Below are 13763 nucleotides of genomic sequence, written 5' to 3' on the forward strand. Positions count from 1 at the left end.
TAAACCTTTGCTTTTGTGTCCCTATTGTACAGTTCCTACTTGGAACTGCTTTATAAAGATCAATCAATTCTGTTATGAATGTCAAGATTCAGGGAAGGACAGAGTGTCATATCAATATACACTTTAACATGCAAGAATAACGGAGAAGAGAAAACAGCAAGTGCAACAAATTAAGTCAAAAACCACAAAAATTAAGCTAATGAACACAAAGGGATGTATTTCACATCAAAGAAGAAGCAATAATTGAGATACATTTTTTTGGTTTCATTAAGTTATTTTTAGGACAAAGGTCAGGCTTTTAAGATCTTAACGATGAAAGACTGATCTGTAAAGGATGAGTAAACAGTGAAGTGGCAGAAAACCTTGAGTAAAAATCAAGAATTCTTTTAAATCTTTTGTTGCACAAAAATTTGCAACTCCTTGAATTAAATGTACATTTTTGGTCTCAATTTCAATTTGCAACCAGTGCTCTTTAAAATGCTATTATGCAAACCTATAAAGTGAGCACAACCTTTCTTTCAGATATTCTTCAAACTAAAAATCGAGTCAGTCTGCATTATTGTATTCACAATGACACAAAAATGCAATAAATTAGATAAAATTATAAAAATGAAAACCAAACATGCCCAGGAATGCTGACTCCCTCCCGTCATTTTTTTCTAAAGCCCATTTAAAATTGTTGCTATTTTCAGCTGCCTGCTTCCTTTACTTTCTAGCAAGTTGTGAGCTCTTTCCGTTTTGATTTCTGGGCAGGGAATGATGGAAAGGGAACCTTCTTTCTTCCATCAGAGACGATACAGGAAGACAGACAGAGAAATAAATGTCTGAAAGCACAGGAAACAACTCTAAAAACTACTCCACCATCTTAAAAATCACTTACTTCCCTCCCAACGCACCCTCTAAAACATTTATACAGTCATGCCTGTCTGCTGAGGCCTCTGAATTATTTACCAATAGAAATGCAGGAACAATCTAATTGAAGAGAGGGAAAACTGTTGGAGATGGTATGTTTTTCTTTCCTTTTATTTGTGAATTCTGCTTGATACGCCCAGGTTCTGCTGGGGTCGTCTGTGACAGTTTGCATTTTTCAACCTAGTTGTCTAGACTCATCTGCCATCACATCATTAGCCAGAATCACTTAATGAGTGCTCCAGTATGAGTAATGTGCAGCAAAAAAGTTTGGAGCAAGATTACAACTTCTGCTTGGACACATTGTCCTGTAGCGCTTGAGAAAAGGATGAGAAAAAATGGTCAATGCATCAAGCAACCAGCGTAGAACCAGATTATTTGTTAAAAAACTGAAGTGTTTTACGTAATCAATTAGCAAACTCAGATAACTGTCAATTTGCAAATAAGGGCCTCAGAAATGTAGGTTTTTCAGTTATTTTTTCTTTTTCTATCCCTGGTTGTGTTATATTTTGCTAATTATATCCATTTACCAGTCTTTTAAATTACTAAGGTATACCTGGTTTCTGGTTTTCATGGAGCCTGGATATCATGTAAAGTCATTATTCTTTCTTTACCTGCACACTTTTCTGTGGTCAGATGTTGAATAGCTGCTGTATGAACACCTTGGCATGTCAGCATCTGTTCATTGCCAGTGCTCCTTCTGGATTTCTTGCTCTAAACCTACTTTGCTTTAATTGCATAGGTTTTTGTTTGATTTTTCCCATAAATTGAGGACAGATTATAAATAGGGAAACCTCTGCACTAACTGGAGACATTCAGCACTGCCAGTTGGCACAATGGTCTGTAAGTATGTAAGGGGAGTAAAACAGCTCAACCCCAGTAACAGTCAATCGAACATGCACATTGTCCGCCAAAACCTGGATGTAATAGTGGTTACTGGCCTATATGCAAACACAAGTTGCCAAAAACAAATCAAAAAGACTGTGGGACAAAGAAAACACACCCGAACGATGCTGGAGAACAGTGAAAACGAAAGGGAATCTTAATCACAAACATGCAGAGATATTGGAAAAGTTCACATGAATGGCAATATTCTGAACTTATCCCAACTAGGGTCACGATCCACACTGCAATGCATACAGACTTACCTGATCTAATCCTATACATTTATACTGGCCATGTGTCAATAACGGGAGTTAAGCTAATTCCAGCCAGACACAAACAATTATCGATTTCCCTTTCATAATCAATTTTTAAACAGTTGGCACTTTCATGTTTTAAAAATGACGCTACCCATATGTCACTATCAAATCCAAGTCCCTGATTGGTTAAAGTTCCACTGGTTTAGCATAAAATACACATTTATGCCCTTGCATTTTGTACATAGAGCCCAGAAACAAACTTAAAAACTTGTTTACTTACGTGTGAATGCGAGAGTGTTTAAGGCAGAGGCCTGAAATGTGCATTTCCATGCATTTACTAAGACTTTTCATCGGAAGTGGGTGCTTAAATGCATGTTGCAGAGACCGGTGTGAATGTAACATTGGGTAATATCATCATGGGCTTAAATACGTTTTTGCAATAGTTTAGCATGTCAGCACCTTTTTCATAGTTACAACATGTACAGTGCTGAAACTACGGAAGCCGTAAACGGCGTACCCTACTTTTTTATGTTTTTCTTGGGCTATTTTTTTGTTTCAGTAAAATAATTTTGTGAATCTACGCTCCTCAGACGCTCATCAGACCTGGGTTCCGTATTTCAACCTGTTGTCGGGGAATTTAGTGAAATAAAGGGAGGGGTAGTGCAAGAGACGGCTTTAAGGGGTCTAAGAAGGATGGATCCACTATTACATGAAAAAATGGACTAAAAACGTAAAACTGGTAAAGCCTTGGCGTATCAGTGCGGGAAAGGGAGAGAGCGACGCTACAGTATATTCTTCAATAGCTAGTTATCATGAAAAAACAGTCCAAGAAAAAGTAGGGCAGGCCGTTGTCAGCTTCCGTAGAAAACAAAAGTATTTACAGAATTTTCTCATAGTTTAATGAGTGCTTATCATCTGAAAAAGTGTTTTGAACACAACATCCCAAACCCCCTAGTCTGTTCATTTTCACCCTGAACTTCCATTCATATTAACATGTGAAACCTGGCTATGAATAGCCACCTTTTAGTTTTCATGGGTTCAGGGTATAACAAAAAAGTTCTTAACCCCAAACTATTACAATAAGCTCTTTTAGTAAAATCTTAGAATAACAATCATGGTGGTGGTTATTTTTATTTTTGGGATATATGGTTTTCTTTTTTATCCCCAAAAGTTTCACATTCAAAGTAATCAACAAGAATTGTCTGCAAATGACATAGTCAACCTTGTAATTCTCTGAATCTGCTTGGAAACACATGGGAAGCCCACGTGCAAACATCCTTCAGAAAACATTCTGATTCAAAGCATAGTTTCTGTTGAAACCATGGTAATCTATGAAACAGTAGTCATTGATCAAGTTGTGACAGGAGTGTACCAGAAACAAATATTCAAATCTTTGTCTTCAAAAGAGTTTCTGACATTCAGGTGGCTCAATTGTTTTGAGAAAATAGTTTTTGCTCATCAGAAGCAGTCGAGTTTTTGCCTTTCTTTTAGTGATCACAAAAATCTTCTTAAATGTACCTGTTACTTTGTCCTGGCCTTTTGAAAATCTAAAATATTATACCAGTTGGGCAACATGTCCACATCAGTGATGATGAACTCCTCCAGTTTATACTCAAATATTAGATTGACTTGAAAGAACATCTACTTCTTGGATAAAAAGAAAAAAAGTCACTGTTTGATGGCATTTTTTTTTTCTCTTTCAAATGGACTTTTCATTAAATCAAGCATAAAGAAAAAATCTACTAAGTTAAAATCTCCACTTTTGAGCCAGACCAAAGTTGCTTACTGCACATTCCACATCAGGAAAAAAACAGAAACAGTTTGCACACACTGCAGGATAGATACTGGCTGGGGACATCACTGTTGTGTGTCTGATGATGAGATTCTCTGTATGTAGCAGAAAAATCTCACTTACACTGAGCTGCACATTCACACATTCCTTCCGTTCCACACACATGCAGTTCTCCCTTCTTTGAAGTGCTGCATCACTAGGCTGTAATGGAATTCTATACCTGACTGCTGACTGGAGGCTTTGGATGGGGATGGATGGAGAAATGGGTGGATGGAAAGAAAAATGAAAGCAGTGGAAGGTGTGGAAAACTGACTGGAAGATATTGGTATGCTTTTGTGTGTCTGTACAGATGATAAATTGCACATCTTGCTTCTATTTGGTTATTATGAGTTTTTCTGTCTAATAAGGTCAATATGTCATGACATTGTTAATACACTAGGACAATGGCTCCTCGTTTTTTAAACCCATCAATCCAAACCGATTCTTCAACATAAGCTTTTTGTGCTGCACCTCCCTCTTACTCTTTTAGTCTACATTTTAGCCAAGAACAAGGTAGAACTGTAAGGTCCTTTTGGACTCTTCCCCCTTAATTATGCAAATAAAGTTCATTATGAACACCAACTTTAAAGTTTTGTGGAATATATTCATTAGTCTGCAAGTTGAGGTGCGAGAGTGCTCATTGAGGAGCAGTCAAGTGTGCACAGTTTTGTATGCTCTCTCTATTTTTTTAATAGGTGCAGGCGTATTGTATTGATGTAGTGTGTGCACTTGACTGAACAATGTGCCAGTATCGAACATTTGAAGTCTCTCCGAAGACAAAACAAAAGCTGCAGGATAATAATTAAACTAATTAATACCAACATAATTGAGCACTGCAGCATATTTGCAGGTATTGTGTTGTATTGTGTAGGTGCAGCACTGTTACAATTTAGAAACTAATCAAATAGTAAATAGAGAGATGTGGAGAAAAATGCAGTTGATAATTGGTCTTTTTAATGTTTTAGATAAAAGATGAGAATTTTGTTGATGTAGCCATAAAACATTTTGATTATATAAGACAACAATTTCTGAAATATAAGCGAAGATAACTATAATTAGGATGACATTTAGTCATCAAGGGGTTTGAGTTTATGGTATTAGTAATTTGATATTTTAAATCCCAAAAATTAGTCTAATACTTTCTTTAATTTGTTAGCAAAAAGGACTGATATTGTAATAAATTACAGCATTTTCCTATTTTTCAGATATTTTGTAATTATTCTTTATTTTCATTTTACCTTAACGGAAACCAGTTTCCTTACTGTGCATATGACAACAAACCCCCTTTTTTATCCCATTAAATCCCATTAATCTCATCTATAATCTATTACTATTATCTATTATGTAAGGGATAGTAATGCCCATCGAGGTGTCCATTATGCTAAATTAAATGAGGATGTGGAGGCCTGATTACGTCCATTTGTTTTTGATAATGGACACCTTGAAGAGCACTATCCTGCTTTTACCATTGTCACTTAATAAATACATAAATATTAAATAAATTGTTTGTACTTTAGTCTTGTCATATTTTTCAACTTGAACAGTTTTTCTAAAAAACTGACTTTTTGATATGCGCTGTCATGGTAACAGCAACTGAGCCCACACCAACTTTGCTCTGCTGCAGTTGAGTAATATGCCAATGTCATGATAAATTAAAAAAATTGTCATTTCAGAGGGCAAGTTCACCTCTTACCGCTTGTTTGTCTAGATGATGAAGCAAATGTTTGATTCAATGCAAAAAAGTCCAAAGTCTAAATAGTTCAGTTCCTGCTGTGTCACCTCCTCTTGTCTCATCTCCTTCTAAGATTCTCTTCTTTCTTTCTCTTCTGCTGCATGTTAAAGGAAACTACAAAATCACTCATGCCTACTGTCTTGCTGTTCTGATAAATTGTGGAGTAAGGTATTACTAAGAAGTCAAATATTTTTGCGTTGCTGTGAGGATGGACTGTTTTTGGATGTGGTAAATTAGAGCATTAGATCTGGACTCGAGTTTTTTTTTGTATGTTTGGTTGCCTGTTTCTTAATTGTTAGAGATTTAAAAAAAAAAAACGTTTTGCTGGTGTAAAAGTAAACGGATGTTTTTTTCATAATAAAAAAACTTCATAAAGCCTTTTTTAAGTTGCATTTTGATCTTTCACTGCACCACAATATCATGAATGTAAATGAAAAGTCCTTAAAATGATTAATTACGTTATATTACAAAATAATGATCAGATTAATAAATAATTGATTGAAAAACATTAATAATAATTATGACTTATTTTTTTTTTAAAGTTGCTGGTTCTCATCTTTTTCCGTGGCTTTTTACTTTTGTTTCCCTCCAAATAATATTCAGGGGTGTTTCAGCCTCGCTGATGAGCATGTGAAGCTTTCTGAAGTCAAAAGAGAAACTATGCAGACTATCGCAACAGCAAAATAAACAGCTGTTGGTGCAGCAAGGGAGCTGGAGAGGTTTAATGAGCAGACTATGGCAATGTGACCCAGATCTAGTTTCTAGACTGCCACAAAGCTGCCTGCACAAACCAAACAGACAATAACAATCATTGAGAACAAGTCTCATTAATTACCGTGGTTACACTCATGCGTCTCCGCTCTTGACCAACTCCTCTGTGTCTGCTGTGGGAGAGATAGAAATGTCTTTCTCCATTGCTGTCCCCATCTCCTCATAATCCCCACTACTTCTCAACACCCCCCTATTCCCTTCATGTTCTGTAATGCTCTTTACTCCAACTTGGCATCATCCCACCCTCATCCTCAGTTCTCCACACAAATGTCAACAACTGAATATTCATCACAATGCTGACACCACCCCCCCGTCTCGCTAAATCTCATCGCAGACAGGGAATTTTTTCTTCTTACCCCATTCGGCAGACTGATTAGTAGCAGATTTAAATATCAGCATTACCCACGATAAACTTTTCATTTTCTGCAAAATATCACGTTTCTCCACACCCCCTGGACTGAAAAGAAACTCAGAGATTGCTCCCCTGCATCTGAGGTCTGTCACAGGATTTCTGCTGGAACCTCCACACAAGCTGAATCTTTTCTGAGTTCTGCAGTGCAAATTTCTAAATTTATTACATTAAAACAGTGCAATGGCACCGAAATGTTAGGATAACAGAAGTCTTCTTTCCTAGATTGGCCACCAGTCCTTTTTTGGAAGTCAGTTTCCCTACACAAAATTACCACATAATTTCTTCAGCTGAACATCACTCCTCAGAGAATTCAGCTATGCAGAGGACTCAATTTAAAAACTGACAGCAGAGATTTCCCACAATGTGACGAACAAAGTTGCCCTATTTTTTTTTAAATCTCATTAACCGATCTCAAATTGTTTTAATTGCTTTAAAAATAGGGTAAAAAAATATTAAAGTAAACATATTCATTCATTCATTTTCTATACCGTTTTATCCCTTTCGGGGTCACGGGGCTGCCGGAGCCTATCCCGGCCACTTGAGGGCGAAGGCAGGGGGGATACCCTGAACGGGTCGCTAGTTTGTTGCAGGATAGAATGTCCACAATCACACACCCATTCACTCCCGCACTCACACCTATGGTCAATTTAGAATTGCCAATTAACCTATGAAGCATGTTTTTGGACGGTGGGAGGAAGCCGGAGACCCCGGAGAGAACCCAACATATTTTTCATAAAAGCTCAGGGGGCTTCATCTTTTTTTAAATGTTTGTCAAATGTTGCAGAATGTTGAGTAGGTTGAGATACATGCATAGAAATACTAAACATTTGAGTCAAATCATTCTGATCCCAGCATGTATTTTCAATAGCTTTAGCTTACTGTCATAGTCCAAAGTCAGTGGCACGGAGTTACCCTTAACTCACAATGCATCTGGTCTAGCGGTGGTGCGGCAAGTCAGAGTCTTTATGTAACTTGAAAAGTGCGAGAGGCACTCACACGGCATCCATCCTCCGGCTCTCCAAATTCGTTTCTTTGGCTTCAAATTTTAGCCGGACGCTGGAGCGAGCTGGAGCACATTTTTGTGAAGTTGGGCCAAATTAAACGACCTAAACCGGAAATAATGTGAGCAAGTATAAAGTGCATCCAATACAGTTTCAAATAAAACCTATTTTCTGCTGTACTTGTCACTTTTTCACAGCGGTGTAAACATTAAGTTATTTCTCCTGACACAGGGTCACAAAGTGTGTGGTAGAGCGTCATATCAATCATTTAACACCATGGATGACGAAACGCTGATGGCAGAGGTCCAGAACCGCCCCATCCTTTATGATACTGCACATGCTTTTCATAAGGATAACGACAAAAATGACAGAGCCTGGGCTGCAGCAGGACTGCAGCCATCCGTAGCCAATGTGAGTCATCTGCTGTAGCTAGACCGCTCTGGTGGCTGCACCGGAGCCGGACTGGATGCAGTGTGAGCCAAGGGTTACTGTGCAGTCAACGACAGCCCAACTCAAACTTTCACAGGTGAACACAGACTTCCATTAAGTATCAATATTGCTATTTCCTGGTTTGACCTTTGAAGCTCCATAGGTAATTGAGTCACTACATCCATCCATCCATCTTCCTCTGATTATCCAGGACCGGGTCGTGGGGGGAGCAGTCTAAGCAAAGATGCCCAGACTTCCCTCTCCCCGGCCACTTCCTCTGGGGGGACCCCGAGGCGTTCCCAAGCCAGCCGAGAGACGTAGTCTCTCCAGCGTGTCCTGGGTCTTCCCCGGGGCCTCCGCCCAGTGGGACCCAGAGTCACAGTAAAACCTATTGAAATTTTCATTCATCTTCTGCTTGAATTTTACAATGAAAATATAAATACAAGTTACAACTGTATTAGTCATATTACAATAACCTCTGAATTGAAAGTTAAAGAAGGGCAAGTTAAACGTCACGAGCGGCTTTTTTTGCCCACAGGCGCTACCTGGCCTCGCCCTAGCTGTACCCTCACAACCCCCCTTTTACCTGCCCTCACTGGCTGAGGAGTTGCTGCAGGCTCTTCACTCTCCCCCTCTGTCTTTGCCATTCTGGTCAGACCCCCACGTAAGAAATTCATGAAAAAACATATTTTTTATTTATTTATTTATTTTTTATTTCAGCTTTTCTGTTAATTTAATCTCCATAGAAACTGTTTTATGTTTTGGTCTATGTGTTTTTTAGAAAAAATTGCAAAAGAAAACTTTTGGATTTCCTTGGCAATGTGGGGTTTTTGTTAACAACGCTCACATTTCTAATATCTTCATGTCATCTGTCATATCGTTTCGTTCAGCTTGAGCCAAAAATTCATCCTTATGTTAAATTTCACAATAATCTGGTAAAAGACGTGCAAACAATGGGGGGACACCACTCTTGTGAGCTCGCCACTCAAACACCTTTCAAAATGTACAACTTCTCCAACTCTTTTTTCTAAGTAGCCTCCCAATGATGCTTAAGGAGTCAAATGGTTATATATCAAAACCCATGGGAGGAGTTTAAATGACTGCTACTGAAGGTGTTTTTGTTTAGAATATTCAAGATGGATGTCTCTTCCTCTGGTCAAAGGTCAACAAAACTTTGGCTATGGTTGTGGACGTAAGCTTTTTTTTCTCACATTGTGTAAAAATGTGAAAATTATTAAGATTTCAGATTTGGCCACAAAATGGCCCTCAAGCCGTAGTTCCTGTGGCCATTCCAATATTATTTTAAAACATTTTTTTGATATCCCCGACGTGTGTTTTGGCTGCATTACTGGCTTTTAAAAGTTTTTTTGAGTTGAATAAGACATTTTATGAAGTGGGTTGCAGTTTATTAGATGATGTGTTTGGAAAATGTTTTAGATTTTTGGAGGTAGACAGAATTTCTAAGTAAAAGCACAGATTCAGAGCAGGGAACCTTCCGCTGTTAAGTTACAATGCTGAGAAACAACATCACCACCATCTTGTTAAATAATTCTATACTTTATCAATACAAATTCATTTTTTAAAGTTAATATTGCCACCATTTTCATAGTGATTTTGGTCAGATCAAAAAGGCTATGGTTGCTGCTAATGACTGAATATATTTATGACGGTAAACATGTTTTATGTAGATATTCAACCTTTTTAAGATAAATCAGGATCACTGTAACTTGCCAGATGATCACAAAAACAAGCGGTAAGAGGTGAACTTTCTCCCTGAACTGATGCTTGATTCAACCCATCGGAAAGATCAGCATATATATCTTGCAGAATCATGACTGCAGCGGTGGTGCGGCGCGACACGGACTATTTGTTACGCGGTACGGTGCATCGCGCCGCACCATGTAACGAATAGTCCGCTTTTTGTGGGAAAAGCGATCCAAATCGGAAAAAAAACAAGAATTAAGGACTAAAAACTGGTTAATATTTATTTCTTTTTGTAAGTGACCATGGTATAAGCGGGTTAATGGCCTTCAAAGTGTGCATTATTGCTTTTTAACGCACTTCGCGTCGGACTTTAAAATGTAACAATGCACACTTCTTTGGCCATTAACCCTTGCTTAGCGCACAAACAATCCCAGAGATAACATTTTTTCATTTTTTTCCAGCACTGATCCCTCAAAAGAATTAAGTAAGCATTTTTATATCTGTCAGCTGAAAATAAGGTTTTATTCTTAAAGAATACTTTAAGAAAAATATTTGAGGTTGAAAGATTGTGCATAAAAAGTCAGCATTGCTTGCACAACAAACTAGTGTAAACTGCCATGTTAGAGTGATCAATGTACATCATAGAATGGTGGATTAGAAGTTTTAACACATTTTAAAAATTTAGAAGACCTACAGGCCTAAATACTATGATGAAGAGTTGCATCCAGAGAGAGATGCAGTGTTTTTGTGTGGGCAGGGTTCACTCGTCTTCCTATAGGAGCAGATGACGCTTTGCCATCACCTCAGAAGCCAGACGACGATGATAAAAAACAAAAAAAATCTTGAGCTCTTTTAGCCAGGCTATTCTCCAGTGTCTTCCTGCTGTTCAGTGTGGTTACAGTGTCATGCTAATGAATTTGTGAATACCTAGCATAATGATAATTACACGTGCAATTTATGCAGCAAATACAGCAGAGAGGTCATGCAATCTTTGTGAGTCATCACTGCAACCTTAATCACCGTGACTCATATTCAGTGTTCCTCCAGGAGCGACTTCAATAGAAATGAAGGAACACGCCTCCTTTCATACTTCCCATGATATGAATGACACAGTCGAGGTTGAGGTTATCTGCATTCGTGTGTGAGGGTTTGGATAGCACAAAGTGTGTCCGAGGAAAATGAAAGGCTGACACCAGCATGTACAGAAACCCTTTGGGCCTATGCCGCTTATCGGTTCCACACACACGCTTTCCTTTTTTGCACTCTGTACAGCTTCCACACAAAAAGTGACACACTCATACACACACGGTGTGTTATATATCATTGTGATCTTTTTCATCTGTAACCTGTTCCAATCTGCTCTGCTGTCCGGGTCTTACAACAAAAGCCACATTACCTTGAGGTCATCACTTTGCAGGAAGATCACAAAAGTCCTCCTCAGTTATTTTTGTTCCTTTTTTACCTTCTTTCCTTTAAATTCGTCATCCTCTCATGCTTTTGTCTAAGGGTGGGAACACTGAAATTAGACTGGGTGCCTGCAGTGCACGCAGACTGGACTTTCCTGCAAATTCAATGGAGAGTTGCACAAGAAACAAAAAAAGATGATGCGACATGTTCCCAAAACCTTATTTGATTGCTCCCGCAAAATATTCAAAGGTACATTTGTCTTTTCTTTTTTTCAAATGGTTTTGCTTAAAGTCCTTATGGGCAGAGTTCCACCGGAAGGAATGAGTGTTCAGTGCATCCTTCAAAAAACCATGAATCAATTCTGATAATTTCATTTTTATAAAAGTCTTTTTTTTTTTTTTTTTACTTATGAAGTGTGATTTTAATAAAAACATGCATGTAAGACTCATTACATAATTTTTCTTTGGGAATCCAACTGTGTCTGATGTCTTTGAGAAAGTTGATCCACCAGAACATTGATGAGAGAACAACTAATGAGCAATCAAATCAAATCAGACACAGACAATCTAGTAAAAGCTTGTGGGTGGCCCAAGCCTGGTTTGCAGTTAAAACCAAGCATGTTTTCAATTGCAAACCAGGCTTGGGCTACCCACAAGCCTGGTTTGCAATTGAAAAAGACAATTGAATTGGTTGTCATTGGTGTTTTTCTAGGTGGAGATGGTGTTTTTAAAGTGGAGCTTGTGTTTTTATACTTATTCATATCTGATTTGACTGCTTCCCCCAAGAAAATTGTTTTTAGAAACATTATATACCAAAACACATTGTATATTTGTGTATAGCTTGGCACCAAGCAACATCTCAGACATGTTGCTTCCATTTTAAACCACCTGGGTTATTAGGTCTTCTGCTGCTGCTAGGACTCAGACTAGCTTCAGTTTTATGCTTCCTGATCATGTTTGACAAGTTTCAAATGTGCCTGTTCTTTGATATTATTTGATTTTGATCAAATCTTTTTACCTCAGTGTGGGAGAACTAAAAATATTGTATTTAAACTCATCTCGCTGCAAACTCATCTCAGGTTTTAATAGCTTCGCAGCAATTGAAAAGTATTGTACTGAAAGCTGTTAATAATTTATCATACAAACAACAGCAAGATAATAAAGGATAAATGAATTTAGAAATGTTAATACAAGCAGCGAGGCAAATATTAAATTCTGTTTATTACATTTTCGATGTTCCCAGCATTCTTAGAGTTACTGAACATACGGACCAAGTTCAGCACATTTTTGAATGACATTCAGCCCTCGATCCATCACCTTCTCCTAATCATCGTCCTTGCACTGATGTATCAACACAGGGTAGCTTATCTAATGGCTCTGCTGGCTGCAGCATCTGCTCCGGCATCTGTTCTTACAGCCCCTATTTCATCACTGAAGCTAACCAGAAAGCCCGCTGAGTTATAACGGTATGGTTTGGATTTTCAGAGGATGGTCACAGATGACAAGATTTGTGGGTTGCAGCAGGGTTGATGATCGTAACTGTCAGACAGTTATGAGGAGGCTGTTGGAGCTACACCTGATGCCTGGCTTCATCACTGCCGCTTAATGGTTGGTGTTGTATTGAGAGCACGGTGGTATTAGATGTTCTCCGAAGGAATTTCAACAAGCCGCACTTAGTTGACTGTTGATTGGATTCTGGTGCAGCTGGAGAAACACCTTGCAAGCACTTAAGACTGTAAAATTGAAGTTGTCAGACTCTCATGTCAAAACCTTTTTACACATTTTACTCTCTGTAATTACAGCAGTCCACTCAACACTCACCACCTCCACTCCTGTGTGTGTGTGTGTGCGTCTGTGTGTGTGCACACGTGTAACTTGAGAAAGCTTTCCAACGGTTCCTCTGCAGTTTGCCTTCATCGTTGTCTTCTTCTTTCTCTTGCCTTGATGATTTTGACTGCTTTTGGAATCATTTTAATAGATTTCTTTAGAATAAACTTGACTGATGAATTGAAAGGTATGGATTTTAATCCTCCTAACAAGAAACAAGTTGTGGTTTGAATCCCATGGGTTACACCATTTTTTAAAGCACCCTTTCTGAAAAATAAACCTGCTCGGCTCAATGGTTTCAGAGAAAAAACGAATTTGTAAAGAAATGATACTGACACCCATTTTGTACTAAACTGCAGCTCTACCAAAAAATCTATAGTGGAAAGCCATCATGATGCCTTTTGTAGTTTAAATGAATAATGTTCTTTTTTAATAACCGTTGTGTAAAAAGGTTTAAATGAATTTGTTTTGACAAAAAATACATTGTTTTCCCGTTTTTGTGCCTACATTTTTAATTGCAAATATAGTAAAGATAACAGAGCCTTAAAGTTACTTTTAATAATAACTTTCTTTCATGAAATCCTAAAAATAAGGACTCT

Source organism: Oryzias latipes, chromosome 7 (genome assembly GCF_002234675.1).
Source record: "Oryzias latipes chromosome 7, ASM223467v1".
In the NCBI taxonomy this organism is placed as follows: domain Eukaryota; kingdom Metazoa; phylum Chordata; class Actinopteri; order Beloniformes; family Adrianichthyidae; genus Oryzias; species Oryzias latipes.